Source organism: Artibeus jamaicensis, unplaced genomic scaffold (genome assembly GCF_021234435.1).
Source record: "Artibeus jamaicensis isolate MK-2021 breed Jamaican fruit bat unplaced genomic scaffold, CSHL_Jam_final contig_373, whole genome shotgun sequence".
NCBI lineage: Eukaryota > Metazoa > Chordata > Mammalia > Chiroptera > Phyllostomidae > Artibeus > Artibeus jamaicensis.
The window spans coordinates 5,982,104-5,995,877 of record NW_026521807.1 but is presented as its reverse complement, the minus strand read 5'-3'; positions in this window follow the sequence as shown (position 1 = coordinate 5,995,877).

Below are 13,774 nucleotides of genomic sequence, written 5' to 3'. Positions count from 1 at the left end.
TGACAGGCAGGGGAAGCCAAGGGTAAGTTCATGAGAAGCAAATGAATTATTTGACATGGAAACCTCCTCAAGCATTATTCCAGAGCACCAAATTCACTGAGTTTAAAGCCAAAACTGTTCTAATTGCTTCATCTCATACAAATCCACTGCCTCGAGAAAAAAAAAAAAAGGATATTTCTGACCTATTTAATTTAAAGAGCCCTGCTTTTGTGGGGAAGAATTGTTTTTTTAATGCTTTGGGTTTTTACAGATGTAAACTCAAGAAAATCAACATCCTCCAATTCCTATTAGGTGTGTAATCTATACCAAACCATGGCCTTCATGAACATCAGTTAATCTTATTTGAGGGCACTTGGTGTAAGATCCTACTAGGAAACAGGAAGGTGGGGAGCTGTTTACGTAATGTAAATAGTCAAGGAAAGAATTCAGACAACTGCTGATAATTCTGATCCAAAACTAAAATTGTCAGACAATTGAAGAAAGAGTGGGGGACTGCTTAATGTTAAAAAAATTTCAGATAAAAATGCCAGTTCTATATCTACAAAGCCAAAAGTAAAACATTGGCTATTCAATTGTTTTGGCCCATGCAAATAATGAATCCAGGCTCCAGGAAACCGTACAAATAGAATGGACCAAAATAAGTGGAAGTAAATGGAAAAGCTGAAAAAAGCAACCCCACCCTTCCCACACCCTACCTCCCTAAGACAGACACATCTAACAGCCTATTCTTTTCCCTAGAAAATGTTTCTCCTTTTTCCTAGTATCTTAATGTGATTTATCTAAATAATTATTTCTATAAGTCATTTTACATTGCTTCTGGCCACCCACACTAAATAAGGAGAAAAAGTAATTAAACTTGGAAGCCATCTGACTAGGCAGTCACATGAGGGTGGCATTCTGTGTCTGCCTGCATTGCTGGGAAGACCTCGTTTTGTACAGCAACCCATCCATGTAGGAAAACCCCTATCAGACGAGGAAGAACCTCCCATCATGGCTGGAGCAAATCTCTATGAAAGCATACAACACAAGGACGTAAGAATGCTGATATGCCAACTCTACAACCCCAAGGACTTTTGGTGTGAAAGTCCTTTTCTACCTACGCTCACTCCCAGATGATCTCATCTAGTTCCATGACTTCTAATAACAAACTATTTCCACATTTGTGTCTACAGCCAGGGCCACCCCTAGGGCATTTGGGATCTTGGCAAATGTTTTTTTGCCAATGTCTGTTTCTATAAACAATTTGAGTCACCCAAATCAGCCTGCCAGCACCATCCTGGTGGCCCAGGTGCACACAGTCCTGAAAAAGAAAGACCCTGCTGGGCAATGGAGTAGTCCTCTTGGGATGACCCTCATCCTTGGCGCACTGACATTTCCAACTGTCTCTAGAGGGGCACTTAGAAAAACTGGACGATCGATCCAAAGTCCAGAGCCCCTGAGGCACAGGGCCTGGCCAGTGGCCAGCTTGGCCTGGTCTAAAGAAATAATGTCCCAGCCCCAACTTCTGTTCTAAATTTCAAACTTGTCAGAAGTCACCCACTTCCCAGCATACAACTCACAACCAGTCCAACTACTGGCATGTTTATATGTTTTCATTCTTCAAAGATATGTACCAATATATATGTGAGTATTATGAGTATGTCTTTATTTTTTGTCCAGCAGTTTATCACTGAAAAATACTATGATGAAGCCCTCATGATGGCAAAACCATCATTTTATCATGGGGGAAGAGGTGCTGTGGGGCCAAGGTGGCTACCAAGTGTCACTTAATCAGCAATCCCATCTCAAATACAACTTGCGCTGACTTCATTTTGCCCACATTTGTGGTTGAGAGGATGGAGGTTATCCATGAGCTCAAAAGAAGAGTCTAGGTTGAAAATATCCTTTTCCCTGTGGCCAGAATTGGGACACAGTTAATGTTCTCCCGAACCAAATAAGTAAAGCAACCTTCTCACTTAAAATGGTCACAGAGAAGTATTTGAAAAAACACAAAAGTTGAAGAAAAGTTTTCTTTCCCACTCTCCTGCTCCTCTAACCCTACACCATTTACCAGGAAAACTACTGATAGGAATCGGTCACAACGAGAGCTGTACTTTAGGCATCTGGGGAACATGTGTACTGGCTCCCAGCAGTTAAAGATGGCCACCCCAGGGTTAAATGGGGCATCTCAGGTTGCATTCTTCCCAGGGACTGGCACTGAGCTCTTCCAGGAACCTCTGAGGGCTTAGAAGCCTCAGAAGAGGAAAGCAGCTGCCACATTCAAGAGAACAGACATACTCAATTAAAACCTCTAATTAACAAAATAAACTGAAGAACAAAATAGAAACAGAAGCATGGATACATGGAACAGACTGATAACTGTCAGAAGAGATGGGGGAGGGTGTACCAAATGAAAGAAGGCAGAGGGATTAGCCAAAGAACGTAATGTACATGACCTATGGACCCAGTGTGGTGATGGCCAGAGGGAAGGGGATTGGGGGCTGGGTGGAGGTTGGCAAAGATGGGGAACTTGTGGATGTCTGTAATAGTGTCAACAATAAAAATTTAAAAATAAGAAAAAATACCACAATTAAAAAAAGAACCCTAAGGTTTTACTCTAAAAAGAATTGTAACCCTCTTCAGTCTTCAATGCTACTTACACCCTGCCCTCCTGTTTGAGCAACTAGGCTCCTTTTGTTTTACTAGATAAATACTGTGACCTTTTCCAAATATATATTATCATTTTCCCCTTTCTAATGCCAACTTGTGACTTCACGCCTAGCTTTCACGCCCCTGTTAAATGTCATCAGTTTGTTTGCCTTACTTAAATGTCACAAGGTCCCTCCTCTTCTGCTGACCACAAAAAAAAAAAAACAATTTGGGGGCAGGAAAGCATTTTTAGGTTGTCTCCATAAAGACAACCTGCTACGGGACATGGGGAAGAGCAGAGGGGTGATCACCTCACCTAATTTCCTGCTAAGTACACCTGTTCAGTAAAAAACCAAAGCCATGTTCCAAATTCTGAGTCCAGGGACTTTCTTTTCCAGAAGAAGAATCCAGTGGTGCCTGCTCACTAATGCCAGTTAACATGCACCAAAAACTTCATTGACTCACCTTTTGCTTCTGCCATGAATGGATCACTGGCAGAGTTTACCCTGAATATTCTTTCAACAGACCTGACTAGTGACCAAACTTGAACACATTTCCACTGCTTATGCTGCATATTTTATATGCCTCTTCATTGATTTTCATATGAGCCACAGGAAGTTGTTTGGCAACAGGCCTACGTTATATCTGCCTAACAGAATCCTCTGCTCCTTTACAACATTCTGACATTCAATAAATACGAGCAATATCACTGCTCATGAAACATAACTGATGTTCTAAAAAGTGTCTACACTTCATACACTCAGTCTTTCAGTTAAAAAAGACATGTTCAGAAAATTATCACACTACATGCAGAATGGTAACCTCCACATTTATTTCCAAACCCAAATAAGATACTTGATTGACCTTTCTAGGAAGAATCCTGGAATTAAATGTTTGACTATTATTTGGGGGCATGGGCTTATAAATTACCATTAATCACATTAAATAGTCAATTAAGACAGACAGCAAAGACCTTCCCAATTCCACCCCAAACACCCTTGAGACAACCACCCAAAGTCCCATTCCTTATACCTAAAATGAATGAGGACATTGAAAAAATTGTTCCAGTTTATTAAGAAGTCCAGCACACAAAACAAAGAAAAAAGGATTGGATTTAGGAGAAACGGTCTCATAATGTTAGACAACTTGTAAATTCTGATTGTATAGCAGAAAGAAGTCAAGCCTCCCCCACCCCCATTTGTCTGGGGGATATGCTGTAGACTGATGGATTGGTATAACCATCTTGCTCTTTGTTTTGTGAATCTAATCAACCAAGCCTTTCTTTTATAAAGGCATCTTATGTCTTTATTTAGTCTTTGGGCCCCTTCAATACATTCTCCACACTGCTTCCAGATTGGTCATTCTAAAACGTAAACCAAGCCATATAACTTCCTTGCCTAAAGTCCTTTTGGCTTTATAAATTTTATGTAAAGTCAAACACCTTAGCATGGCATATAAAGCCCCTTCCCCCAACCCACACCATCTTTTCCCACACCTCAACTTTTACCCTGTATTCCTATCACAATAAATTATTTGCAGTTCCTAGAATGCTCCATGTTCTCTCCTGCCACCATGGCTTTTTGCTTATGATGTTCCATCTTCCTGGAGTACTGTTCTCTCCACTGACTGCCTGGATAAATTTCCTGGACCCACTTGTTTAACCTGTGAGACTGAGCTCATTTTTCCCCAGAAAACCTTCCTTCGTCTCACCTATCTGGGCTAGGCTCCCTCCTCTCTGCTCCTGCAGCGTTGATTTGTACTCATATTGCTGACCTCATCACACCATACTGTAATCATCTACTTATGGAAAATAAAATATACAGAACTTCTTTCACACAGCATTACATAAAAAGAAATTCCATATAAAAATAAAAAGTAGGTAAACGTAAAACAAAAGACTCTCTGAAACCCTTTTCCCTCCCTGATGGCCCATGAACCTCTCTTTCTTTTTCCCTGTGGTCTCTTGCAAGACCTTTGGGTACTTTGTGTGTCTGGGACTCTCTCTAAGATTATGAACCCAAAGACACTGGCATTTCCTTTGCTCACATCCCATTGGCCACAGCTAGCTATCAACGAGGGGAGAGAGGTAGTCTCCAGTCATGTGGCCGCATGCCAAGCTAAACTCAGAAGTTCTCATACTAGAAGAAGAAGCAGGGGGAGGAAAGACCAGATACTAGAGAATATCTATCAGTGAGTCAAGTTAATAATGACAAAAGACTAATGGACATAATAAGGAAATACAGAAGTTTACAAAAACAAGATTCCAAAAGTACTTTGAACAAAGTCTCTCACCTCCTAATACAGGAAGAAGTCACTGGAGAATTCATGGAGAAATGGAGGAAGAAAATAGAATCAGAACTTGACTGTGTTGAATATACTCCTATGTTATGGAAACTGATAACTTATCTCTCAAATTTAAAACATGAGCTTTAGACATAACAGTCCCTGAACTTTTTAACCTCAGGGCTATAAATTTGGAGATACACATCTGCTCTGCCTGAGAGACTTTACTCTGGGCAGACAGAAGAGCTCAGCACATACAAAGTAGTTTCCTGAGGTATAACATGGTAAAAGTAATGACTGCAACAAAACTACGTACTTTGCCAAAACTTAGAGAATTCACTAATTTCCCAAAAGGCTTCTGTACTTGCTCAATTTCTGAATAGCAAGATCCTGAAAGAAACAACGTATTACTTAAAATAAACCTTGAGTATCACATAAAAATATATTTTGCAACAACTGACCTAAACTTTGACTTCTAACACACTGGGAATTTGGTTTTTCTTCCTGTTGAACATCATATTCATGTCAGAAAGCACTTCCTTTGTAGTCTTTGTGCTATTTACTGACATGGCTCTGAACTGGACACAGTCGTTGTCCTCTAGGACCTGGGGCTGGATCATCTCTAAGGACTGTGCTCCACTCACTTCAGGAATCACAGAAAAGTGAAGATCGCGAGAAAGGCTGCCGTGGTACTCAACACCTTTAAGATCTGCTAGGAGATAATGACCTTCCAATGGGAAGCCCTTGTGTTAACTCCTTGAGGTAAAAAAAAATTAATTGAAAATTAAATAATAAACGGCCTTGACAAGAGAATAAAGTCATTCATTTACTGGAAAAAACAATGACTTATTGATGAGAACATAAGACACAGACACAGAGAGACAGACAGACAGATATTCATCTTTGTGGGAGGAGTAGATAGAGGAAAAGACAGTTAAGCCTGGTAGGAGCTTTACAAAATAATTTATAATTTTGTTTCTAGCAATATTGTACAACTAAATGCCCACAGACACGTCCTTTCTTAAAACAGATGTACACGCGCACACACACACATGCCCATTTTTAAAAGCAGATCTGATTTCACACAAATGTAATGGAAATCCGTAGGGGCCAAAGTGAAGGACAAAGTAAACACCAGGGTGGTAATCCTTGGAGTAATTTTTTTGGCCTCAGAAACCCAAAGCATTTAAGTTCTATCACCTTTGTGGGAACAAGGAGATGAAATGAAGACCTTCCCATAAAGTTGGAATCTTTAGTAACCTTTACCTTGCTGCAAGAATATATATATAAATACATATATATAATATACATATATACACATAGATATATAATTTTTACTCTTCCACTAGCCTAGAGAAATGACAAGAAGCTTGTCTATTTGAGCCTAGAATCTAAATGGTTGAAACAGCCTTCCCTGAAAATGCCTAATCATAGGCATGCCACACTTGGATTTGGAGTTCAAATTTATACTTCCTGCTTAGTTCACAATCCCCCAGATGAGGAAGAGCATAGAAATAGACCCAAGGATAATGATACCCTTGGGGTAACTGGCTATAAACAGACAGAATCACTGCTGAAGGATATATTTTCAACACAGGTCAGACAAAAGTCTACCAGAAAAGCCCTGCTTAATATTTCTTACAATTCAAACTTAACAAAACACCTATGAAACAATTCAGAATGAATTAGAGAGGCAGATACAAGAAATGGGAGTATTAAACTATAAGAACTGTATATCATACAACTATTAGAAAGAAACTATAGACTTTGTTGAAAAGAAAAAGTCATAAGAGAGAAATTAAAAGCAAGAAAAAATGTACAAGACAATATCTAAAAGGATGGGTAGACTTGAAGAAAAAATAAAATCTATAGAAATTAAAAATAAAGTCAATGAAGCCCTGGCTGGTGTAGCTCAGTGGATTGAGCACGGGCCTCTGAACCAGACAATCGCAGTTTGATTCCCAATCAGGGCACATGCCTGGGTTGCAGGCCGGTTCCCTGCAGGCCAGTTCCCAGCAGGGGACGCACAAAAGGCAAACATACATTGATGTTTCTCTCCCTCTCTCCTTCCCTTCCCCTCTAAAGATAAATAAATAAAATCTTAAAAAAATAAAATAAAATAAAGTCAATGAAATTAAAAGCCCAATTGCTGGTTCAAATGGAAAAAAATAGTCCCATTTGAATAAAGAACCATTGAATGAAAATTAGATGTGAGGCATTAATCCAACTGCAACACAGAGGGATGAAGAGGTAGAAAATATGAAATAGGAAGAAAGGTCAAGCAGGAGGAAGGGAAGTGTGAGAATGTCCAACATAACCAATAGCCACCTCAGAAGAAGAATTTCTGGGGAGGCAACATTTGAAATGACATCTGAACATTTTTCAGATTTAAGAATTGATCAAAAATATGATCTTTGAGTATAGTAAGCATAATAATTTCAAAACATTGATAAATAAAATGTTGCTACCTAAATTTATTGCATTGAAACTGTAGAACACCAGAGACATAGAGATATTAAAGCAGAGAGAAAAAATGGGTTACCTACCAAAAAGAAAAAGATGGGGGAAGGAAGGGAGGGAGAGGGGGAGGAAGGGAGATTTAGAAGGCTGAAGACATGGATTAATTCTCAAAGCACTTCAGTTTGACGTAAACCTTTAGTTTCTCTAATAGAGGCCCACTTTCTGAAATGTCTTGAAAAATGTCTCTATTATCTCTAACTTTCAAATAATAGATTATTCAAGGATAAAATTGGGGGATTAATAGTTACTTATTCTCATTACTCCAAGTTTAAAAAAAGAGTTAATTAGATATAGGAAAAATGATAAGCATGTAGTAAACCAAAGCAAACCCATGATGTTGCAAAATACCATATGTTACCATGTATAAGGCACACTTTAAAAAATATTTTACTTATTTATTTTTAGAGAGAAGGGAAGGGAAGGAGAAAGAGTGGGAGAGAAACATCAACGTGTGGCTGCCTCTCATGGGTCCCCTACTGGGGACCTGGTCTGCAATCCAGGCATATGCCCTGACTGGGAATTGAACCAGTAACCCTTTGCTTCACAGACCCATGCTCAATGCACTGAGCTATACCAGCCAGGGCAAAGGCACACTTTTATGCCCAAATTTTTTAAGGAAAAATAAGGATATGCATTGTACATGGGTAGTACTAATTCTATATCTATGTAAATGCTTTTAATTCTTTTATTTATGCTTCTGCATTAAAGTGTAATTCTAGAAAGCAGTAATGATATACATATACAAAATAATACCCTGGAAGGTGATAGTCAGCTTTGTTTCAAACTATAAATAAATAAATAATTGAATTATAAAATTGAAAAGAAAGATTTTTTTCCTGGAAGTTTGAGCTAAAAACATGGGTGCACAATATGAACGGCAAAATATGGTAACATTAACTAATAACTAACATGGACTATTTCAATGGTTAAATTTATGTCTCAACTTGGCTGGGCCATGGTACCCAGCTAAATTTTCACAGGTGTTTCAGTGAAGATATTTTCTGTATGTGATTGACATTTAAATCAGTAGACATGAGTAAAGTAAATTGCCTTCCGTAATGTGGTAGGCCTCATTCAATCAGTTGAAGACCTTAAAAAATGACTTCCCCCAAAGAAGACGAAGTTATTTTAGCAGACCACCTTTGGATTCAAACTAACTCTTCCCTGGATCTCCATCCTATCAGCCTACCCTGCAAACTTTGCTCTTTCCAACTTACACACATGCATTTTGTACTGGTTCTGTTTATCTGGAGAACCTTGACTAATACAGCAAAGAAGTAATACAAAAACGAGGCAACACTAAACTGCTAAACAACAATAACATTATAAGGAGGGACTTGATTGGTTGTGAACTATTAAACAGTTGATGGAGCATTCATGAGAGCTATATATAGTTCATTGGGCAACTTTTGATTTCATGGCATAAATGCAGATTAGATTTTTCAATATAATCATTAAAAGGCATAGGACCAGAACATATAATTTCTGAACTAGAGAGGTAATCAAGCAAAGTTGATCAATATAAAGGATGTTAGCTAGAAAAAAAAAACAGAAATGTCAGGGAGAAAAACAAGCAAAAATGATAAAAATAAATAAAATCTATTAGTAGTAAATTGAGTAAACTCATTAATTAATAAAGGATTGCTGGATTAGAGAGGAAAAAAGCAAAACTTTCCACTATGCTCTTTAGAATAGATACATTTATAACATTAAAACTAAAAAACATTACAATTAAAAGATGAGGGAAATATACAGGACAAATAGAAATAAAAAGAAAACTGGTGTAACTATATTAATATCAACCTGAATAGAGTTTAAGGCAAAATGTTAAGAATAAAGGTGGTTATTACATTAGACAAAAGGAGCAGTGCACCAGGGAGATGAAACAATTCTAAGCGAACGCGCAGTGATGTGGTGTCAGACTATAGAGCAGTGGTACTCAACAAAGGCCATGTCCGCACAGCTCGGAATAGGGCCTGCCACGTTCGAGCATTGAGATCCTTCAGGGAAAGCAATTAGTCATGCCACAGGAAGACTGGGTATAGAGGTCTGCAGATCCAAAAAGTTAAAGAAGGGAACTGTGCAGCTCCACCTGTACTGGCCCAAGAGTCACAGCAAGGCAAGCTTCCACTGGCTCTATGGAAAAACAATCTTTCCTTTTTATTAGAGTTCTGAGACAGGAGTTAGGAACTTGGAACAGAGATCTCCCATCTCCCCAGGCTCACACTTCCTTCCTGGCAGGAAGTCAGACACAAAGGTGGTTCCTACCTTGCCTTGGCAGCAGTCTCAAGATGGTCTCATTAGGCATCTAACTCTTTTATGCATGTGAGACCCATCAGGGAGACTTAGTACTTCTTAGGTTAAAATATAATGATTTTCCTTGGCCAGGTGGCTCAGCTGGTTAGAGGATCCCAAAAGGTTGTGAGTACGAGTTCTATCCCTGGTTGCAGCACATACAGGGGACAACCAGTCAATCTCTCTTCTCTCTCTCTCTCTTTCTTCCCATCCCCCTCTAAAATCAATAAACATATCCTTAAGTGAAGAGTTTAAAAAATAAAATTAAAAATAATGATTTGAGAAAGGCCCAGATCCATGTCAAAGGAAGCTTCTTGGTTCCTTCCTTCCATTAAGATTATACAACCTGACTTCGGAGGTAGAATTTCACAGTGCCTGAAAGCCCAGGCCTACATCAGGCAGTCATGGCCTAGTTGCAACAAGTAAGAATGCATAATAACTTCAGACTTAACCTCTATCTGCCTCATTATTCAAAAGTGAAATAGTATTTACAAAACACTTAGGACAGCATTTGTCACAGAACATTCATAGAGGGTAATTCCCACAGATTGATTATGATGATGAAGACAATGATAATGGTGATAGCTTGATAAGCAGTCTCAACCTCACTAAGGTGCTTCTTTCCAGTTATCCAGATCCAAATGGAATTCTTTAGCCTTTTGCAAGCTGGGGACTAGCCTTCTGTCAATGCCATCCTCCTTTCACGTACAACTAGGCTGAGTGGTTCATACCATGCCAGCTCTTTCTACCCTCACAGCCTCTCTGTTCCACCACGTGGCACTGCCCTCTGCCACTGACTGAAGACAAGGAAGGTCATGTTACACTCAGTGCAAGTTATTATTGTGTGTCTTTGCTGGATAACAAAAACAGCTCGTGTCTCGTGTCTTGTGTCTCGTGTCTCCACAAGAAGACTGAATGCAGACAGCTGTAGAGCCACCTGTCTAAGGTGAGAACCATGCAGCTCCACCTACCCTGCCTCGAATGCAGGTGCCCTGCAGAAACTAAGAGAGTTATGGGCACTAGGCTCCCCCTTTGCCAACAGCAGTACCTGAAACTTCACTGCCCCTATTCCACATTTAGGTCATCCAATAAGAAGAAAATGCTCTTCCACTTTTTCTCTTTTGCAGGAAGAACTGGGAGGAACAAGCTGTCCTCAGGACAGGCTCCTAGTCCTGGTCAGCTTTCTCTGTTTCTGCCGCCTGTCAGCAGAGCAAAGAGTCACAACAAGGTGGCACCAACTCCTATTCTGATACACAGCCTGCCCTGAGGGAAACATCATCAACTCTAAATAAATGAATTTATGAAGACATGTTAGAAAATCTGCAGATATCTTTCAATATCTAAAGCAGATATCTTTCAATATCTAAACTGCCTCCTCTAAGAACAGCCTTCTAGTAGGGAGTTCCCCCCCCGCCCCAGTACCCCAGGGCCTATGATTTCAGCTCCCCGTGGGACATGCAGCCTACTGACTGAGGCACTATGCCAAGCTTCTCCCCACGCCTGAGTAGCCTCTGACTTAAATTCCCTCTGAACAGGCTCTAGATCAGGGAAGTGAAGACCAACAAGAACCAGCACTACCCCTAAGGGGTAAAAAGCAAATAAGTTTATTCTACAGAATCACACCAAATTGTATTGAAAAGACCCTTCATGATGTCAGGCAGAAGAAAAACCCACCCTAGAATAACCACCTCCAGTCCTTTTGTGGATTTGCAATAAGCCTATAAATTATTCAGCTCCTGGTTCTTGCTTTTCTTTCCATTACTTTTTGTTTGTTTGTTTTCTTCACTTATTATTCAAGATATTTATTTGGGTGACTAGAGAACAAATCATACTAGAAACAAAATCGATGATGGGCAATTGATTGTCTTCCTATAAACACAATTCATTGTGGCAGCACTATTTTTATTACAGTCTATAAGTACACAAAAGCCAGGTCAGGCTCCATCATTCTGGCATTTTTTATTCCAACCTTCAGTAAAATATGGGAACAAGATGATCTGCTTTCATTTATCTCCTATTTGAAGTCACATATCTATTCCCATCTTTCTTTGGGAAGCATCTGTCTCCTTCAGCTTATGTATTTCTGAGTCTGTCTTACTTGGGTATAGCCCATAAATCAATGAACATGACCACTGGTTTACTAACAGTTGTCTTGAAGCCCTGGCATGAGAGTATCTTCCCTGAAGATACAGAGTTTAACATGTAGAAAAATTATGGTTTGATTTTTTTTCCCAACTGCCCTTTGTGGGATACTGTGGGGCTAAACAAATGGAAAGATGGAACAGGCTGTTATCTCACAGCACTGTGCCCCTCAGAGCAGAAAGCAAGGTTATCCATTTGCAGCCCTAACAAGCTGAAGCTGAAATTTAGCATATTTCAAATCTCAAAGCAGCAAAGCCAGGTGAAAGGGAAAAGTAGCAAGAGCAGCAATCTTGAGCTTTCTGCCCTGTTCACTGCTGATATCACTAATGAAGGCTTTAATGAGCCAGAGGGGGAAAGGGCAAGAAGAAGAAAAGCAGGAGGAGTCTACGTGATACTTCATTCTTCATGCAGTAGTGCCTTCCAGGACACACAGAGCTGCCGAGGTAAGTGCTCCACAAAGTCCGTCTAAAGCATGGCCCCTTTCCTCCTGAAGCCAACATGCCTGCAACCTTCTGAGGTCTGTCCAGACATTTTGAATCTGATTCTCTGTTTTACATCCAGCCAGTCAGCTGGCAGACTCCGGGGGGCTTTGGCCAATTGCTCTGGCAGAAGCTCCTCAATTCAGGTAGCTGATTCCAAATATTTAATCCCTTCTGAGTGTCAGCTGAGCAATCCTCCCAGAACCTACCTCCAAACATCCAGTTGCACAAACTGCCGAAAGGGGCAGTGTTGGAATGTGCTAACCTATCCAGTGAGTGGCACAAAGAGCGGAGGAGTGGAAAGGGCTTCCCGGAGTACTGTAACTGAACAAGGGACCAAGGGGGGACAATTACTGGCCCACTCAGGGGCGCCAAAAACTGTTACAGAACAGACACATACAGGTTCATTATGTCCACCGCCAGATAGGAAAGACATCTCTCAATGCCAGAGATTTGTGAAAAGGAAATGAAATGTTTATTTAATGCTATACAGACTTAAAGTAGTGATCCAAGGTTCTCACCAGAATATCAAAGTCCTTTTGGATACCCAAAGACACCCACAGTGCTTCCTTCTCCCTCTGCCCTAATTTGGGGTGCTGTAACTCAGGTAAAAAAGCAGGCATTCATGATTCAGGTTGCTGGCACCATTAGCTGTGTCCACACCCAGCCAGGATCTCCAATTAATCCAAAACCATATGGCACTTTCTCATGGCCTACTGGCAAGAGTTCTTTCACCCTTCTTCCAGGTGAAGTCTCTCCTACTTCCTAGGCCACGCAGCCAAAGGGAGCACCCCAAAGCCACATGGTCCTCTTCTACCAAAGCTGCGGGGGCTCCCCACTCTGGCAAAGCTGAGTGGTGATTCTCTATCAAAGCCTCATGCTGGTTCCCCCTACTAAAGCTGCAGGCATCCCCACTCTGCCAGAAGCCTGTGTCTTTCTCCTCACGGAGGCTTCAGGGATCTACACTCTGGCGAAACCTTGTGGATCTCCCCCAGCAAAGCTGCAGGGAGGGGAGGGTCGCCACTCTGGCAAAGCCATGTGGCTCTCTCCTTCACACGGCTTCAGGGGTCCCCACTCTTGCCTGTACCCTGTTACAGTACCACATCTGATTTCTCCTCTGCTCACTGTGCATGGGAAATGTTACAGGTGAGCAATGAAAATCTAATGTCCAATAAATATGAGGTTTCTCAAGACTATAATACTGAAAATGTTTAATTAAAGAAAAAAATAAGCTAAATAAGCCAGCTAATCCGCTTGAGAATAGCAAAATACCACATTGATCACTATTTAGATTAACTGTCATTTGTACAGCACTGTGTAGTTGATAATCTCATACAGCATCTCATTTACCCTTTGTAACACTTGTGAGGTGTAGAAATTAGTATGCTATAGGAGACCATTCTGCATGGTGTGGGCCCAGCTCCCAC